At 55.8% G+C, this 5,335-nt stretch overlaps 1 long non-coding RNA gene across 1 annotated transcript; it reads right to left on the bottom strand.

The window, feature by feature from the left end:
• Positions 1-6: 6 nt before the first annotated feature.
• LOC116652715 lies at positions 7-3,419 on the bottom strand. Its single transcript, XR_004305860.1, has 3 exons — positions 3,360-3,419; positions 2,865-2,999; positions 7-176 (listed from the first exon to the last, which is right to left on the bottom strand). It is a non-coding gene; the product is annotated as an uncharacterized LOC116652715 (long non-coding RNA).
• Positions 3,420-5,335: the final 1,916 nt, after the last annotated feature.

Here is a 5,335-nt window from a genome sequence, read left to right as displayed (position 1 = left end):
TAGGCCAGCATCTTCCTTGTAGGGTCGAGGAGGAACCACCTCCTCCTCCAGGTCTTGATCCTGCCCCCCATTTTCGTTAGGGGTCCCCTACAGGTGTCTGCCGTCACCTTCACGTCCCCACAGCACTCGGGGCGGTGACCCCGAGACCTCAGAGCACACAACAGGTCCAGGCTGCCCTATAGGACCCCATACGTGGCCTTAGAGGACCCCAAAGTGGCCCTATAGGGCCCAAAATGGCCTTATAGACCCCATAAATGGCCTTAGAGGGCCCCAAAATGGCCTTATAGACCCCATACATGGCCTTAGAGGGCCCCAAAATGGCCTTATAGACCCCATAAATGGCCTTAGAGGACCCCAAAATGGCCTTATAGACCCCATAAATGGCCTTATAGACCCTATAAATGGCCTTATAGGGCCCCAAAATGGCCTTATAGACCCCATAAATGGCCTTAGAGGACCCCAAAATGACCTTATAGACCCCATACATGGCCTTAGAGGACCCCAAAATGGCCCTATGGGACCCCAAAATGGCCTTATAGGGCCCCAAAATGGCCTTATAGACCCCAAAATGGCTCTATAGGGTGAGAGGGGGACCATGTAGTTCTATGGGGCCTAATATGGCCTTATAGGACCCCAAAATGGCCCTATGGGGTGAAAGGGGAGCCATATAGACCTATGGGACCCCATAAGTGCCCTTATAGGGCTCCAAAATGGCTTTATAGACCCCATAAATAGCCCTATAAGACCCCAAAATGGCTCTATAGGGTGAGTGGGGGGACCATGTAGTTCTATGGGGCCCTATATGGCCCTATGGGACCCCATAAATGGCTTTATAGGACCCCAAAATGGCCCTATGGGGTGAAAGGGGAGCCATATAGACCTATGGGACCCCATAAATGGCCTTATAGGGCCCCAAAATGGCTTTCTATGACCCCATAAATGGCCCTATGGGACCCCAAAATGGCTCTATAGGGTGAGTGGGGGACCATGTAGTTCTATGGGGCCCTAAGTGGCCCTATAGAACCCCATAAGTGGCCTTAGAGGACCCCAAAATGGCCCTATGGGACCCCAAAATGCCCTTATAGGGCCCCAAAATGGCTTTATAGACCCCATAAATAGCCCTATGGGACCCCAGAATGGCTCTATAGGGTGAGGGGGGAACCATGTAGTTCTATGGGGCCCTATATGGCCCTATGGGACCCCATAAATGGCCTTATAGGACCCCAAAATGGCCCTATGGAGTGAAAGGGGAGCCATATAGACCTATGGGACCCCATAAGTGCTCTTATAGGGCTCCAAAATGGCCTTATAGACCCCATAAATAGCCCTATGGGACCCCAAAATGGTTCTATAGGGTGAGTGGGGGACCATGTAGTTCTATGGGGCCCTAAGTGGCCCTATAGGACCCCATAAGTGGCCTTATAGGACCCCAAAATGGCCCTATGGGACCCTAAAATGCCCCTATAGGGCCCCAAAATGGCTTTATAGACCCCATAAATGGCCCTATAGGGCCCCAAAATGGCCCTATAGACCCCATAAATGGCCTTAGAGGACCCCAAAATGGCCCTATAGACCCCATAAATGGCCTTAGAGGGCCCCAAAATGGCCATACATGGCCCCAAAATGGCCTTAGAGGGCCCCAAAATGGCCTTATAGACCCCATACATGGGATTAGAGCACCCCATACATGGCATTAGAGCACCCCATACATGGCATTAGAGCACCCCAAAATGGCCCTATAGGGCCCCAAAATGGCCTTATAGACCCCATACATGGCCTTAGAGGACCCCAAAATGGCCCTATAGGGCCCCAGAATGGCCTTATAGACCCCATACATGGCCTTAGAGGACCCAAAATGGCCCTATAGGGCCTTCCAGAATGACGACTCACAGGACCCCCCTACATGGCCCTTAGAGACCCCAAATGGCCCTATACGGGCCCCAAATGGCCCTATAGGACCCCATACATGGCTAGAGGACCCCAAAATGCCCTAATAGGGCTCCAGAATGGCCTTATAGACCCCATACATGCCCTTAGAGGGCCCCAAAAATGGCCGCTATAGGCCCCAAATATGCCTTATAGGACCATAATGGCTTAGAGGACCCCAAAGATGGCCGCCTATGGGGTGAAAGGGAGCACATAATAGACCTATGGACGCCCCAAGTGGCCTTATAGGACCCCAAAATGGCTTTATATGACCCCTATAAATGGCCCTATGGGGTGAGGGGGGGACCATATTGGGTCTATGGGGCCCATATAGTTCTAATGGGGCCCAAATGGCCCTACGGGACCCCATTTTATGGCCCTATAGGGTGAGAAGGGGGGCCCATATGGGTCTATGGGGCCCATATAGTTCTGATGGGGCCCCTAAATGGCCCTATGGGACCCCATTATGGCCCATAGGGTGAGAAGGGGGGCCATATGGGGTCTATGGGGCCCATATAGCTCCATGGGGTTCTATGGGGTCCATATAGTTCTAACGGGGTTCTATGGGGCCATATAGTTTATGGGGTTCTATAGGGTCCAATCAGTCTATGGGTTCTATAGGTCGCATATAGTTCTATGGGTTCTATGGGGCCCATATAGTTCATGGGGTTCTATGGGGCCCAATATAGTTTCTATGGGGCTTGTTCTATGGGGCCCATATAGTTCTATGATGGGCCATATAGTGGCTATGGGGTTCTATAGGCCCATATAAGTTCTAATTGGCGGTTCTATGGGGTCCATACAGTTCTATGGGGTTCTATAGGGCCCATATAGTTCTATGGGGTTCTATGGGGCCCATATAGTTCTATGGGGTTCTATAGGGTCCATACAGTTCTATGGGGTTCTATAGGGCCCATATAGTTCTATGGGGTCCTCACCTCAGGCTCAGCTGTGGGCGTGGCCAGCGGCGACCGGTGGCGTGGCTTGAACCGGAAGCGGCTGGCTTGCGTCGAAGTGGGCGCTGGCCTGAGCCGGAAGGGGCGTGGCCTGAGCTTTGGCTGCTCTCCGTGCTCCTGTTGTGGCGGGGCCATAAGTGAAGCCACGCCCCCCTTTATATCCCCCGTCCAATAGGAAAAGAGAGTCAGTCCCCGCCGGGCCCGAAGTGTGGCGGGGCTTAAGGGAATCCACGCCCCCTCTATATTCCCCATCCAATAGGGAACACGGAACGCCAAAACGCGGAAGTAGACCCTACCGCTAAACGCCAAGGCCCCCCAGCCCCCCATAACCGGAAGTAGGTCCGACCATAAATGGTCCCCACAGTAGAAAAAGCTCGCACCTAAAGTTCCCCCTATAAATGGTTCTACTGTATAAATACCAGCACCGTGCCCCCCCCCCCCCAGGTCCCCGGTTCCGGTTCCGGTTCCGTTCCGTACCCGTGCCCTCAGCAGCCTCTCCCTTCAGCCAAGGCCTCTCGGACCGGCGCTGCAAGGCTCGCCAGCTGAAGGCAGGCGCTAAAGGGGGAAATCGGGGGAAAAGAGTGGGGGATATAGGGCCAGATAGGGGCAGATGGGGGGGGTATGGGGTAGATATGGGGGGCTATGGGAATGTATGGGGGCTAGTGGGGTAATAGGGGGGGGCTATGGGCCAGATAGGGGGCAGATGGGGGGGTAGGGGGTATGGGGTGTATGGGGGGCAATAGGGGCAGATGGGGGATATAGGCAGATAGGGGGTATGGGGCACATAGGGGGGCTATGGGGGGTATATGGGGGGTAATAGGGGCAGATAGGGGGAGTTGGGGCCAGTTAGGGGGAGATGGGGGCAGATGGGAGAGTATGGGGGGCTATGGGTGTATGGGGGGCCAATAGGGGGCAAAGATGGGGGGGCTAGGCGTAATTTGAGGGGTCTATGGGGGGCTATGGGGTATATGGGGGGGCTATGGGCGTAATGGGGGATAAATAGGGGCAGATAGGGGATATGGGGCAGTTAGGGGGCAGGATGGGGGGGTATGGGGTAGATATGGGGGGCTAGGGGTGTATGGGGGGCAATAGGGGGCAGATGGGGGGGCTATGGGTTTCGAGGGGGCCTCTGGGGGGCTATGGGTATATGGGGGGGCTAGGGGTATATGGGGGGTAATATGGGGCAGATAAGAGGGGCTATGGGGTATTTGGGGGGCTATGGGCAGATGGGGGGGCTTGGGGCAGATCAGAGGCTATTGGGTATAAATGGGGCCGGTCCTGTGGGGATATGGGGGCGCAAATGGGGGCAGATGGGGGGTATGGGGTATTTGAGGGGGTCCTATGGGGGGCTATGGGGTAATGGGGGGCTATGGTGCAGATGCGGGCGGGGCTTATGGGGCGCAGATGAGGGGGCAGATGGTGTGGCCACTTGGGATTTGAGGGGGGCTATGGGGGTATAATTCGGGCGCTCATGGGCGCACGATGGCGGGGGCTATGGGTCATTTGAGGGGCTATGGGGTAAATATGGGGATGGAGTATAGAGGTGGGGGGCTATCGGGGTATTTGAGGGGGTCCTATGGGGGGCTATGGGTAATATGGGGGGGCTATGGGCAGATAGGGGGGGCTAATGGGGTAAATGGGAGGGGTCTATGGGTATTTGGGGGTAATAGGGGGCAGATGGGGGGGTATGGGCACATAGGGGGCTATGGGGCAGATAGGGGGGCTATGGGGTATATGGGGGCTATGGGGCACATAGGGGGCAGATGGGACAGGCGGCTATGGGGTTATGGGGGGGGCTATGGGGTATATGGGGGGGCTATGGGGTAGATATGGGGGGCATGGGGTATTTGGGGGGGTCTGTGGGGTATTTGAGGGGGCAATAGGGGGCAGGAATAGGGGGACATGGGTAATATGGGGGGGCTATGGGGCACATAGGGGAGATTGGGTTGGCTCTGGGTTAAAGTGGGGGGCTATGGGGCAGATGGGGGCTATGGGGCAAATACAGGGGGCTATGGGGCACATAGGGGGCAGATGGGGGGGTAAGGGGCAAATAACAGGGTCTATGGGGCACAATAGGGGGCAGATGGGGGGCTATGGGGTATATGGGGGGCTATGGGGCAGATAGGGGGCTATGGGGCAGATAGGGGGGGCTATGGGGCAGATAGGGGGCTATGGGATATATGGGGGGTAATAGGGGGTAGCTTGGGGGGGCTATGGGGTATTTGGGGGGGGCTATGGGGCAGATGGGGGGCTATGGGGGTAAGCTTTGGGGGGGTAGTGGGGTATATGGAGCTAATAGAGGCAGATAAGAGGGGGCTATGGGGTATTTGGGGTAATAGGGGGCAGATGGGGGGGCTATGGGGTATTTAGGGCGGCTATGGGGACAGAATAAGGCGGGGGGCTATGGGGTATATGGGGGGCTATGGGGCAGATAGGGGGGGCTATGGGATATA

Source organism: Coturnix japonica, unplaced genomic scaffold, assembly GCF_001577835.2.
Source record: "Coturnix japonica isolate 7356 unplaced genomic scaffold, Coturnix japonica 2.1 chrUnrandom873, whole genome shotgun sequence".
NCBI classification, from domain to species: Eukaryota; Metazoa; Chordata; class Aves; order Galliformes; family Phasianidae; genus Coturnix; species Coturnix japonica.
Note: the sequence above shows the minus strand (reverse complement) of the source record. Positions and strands in the feature narration are given on the sequence as shown.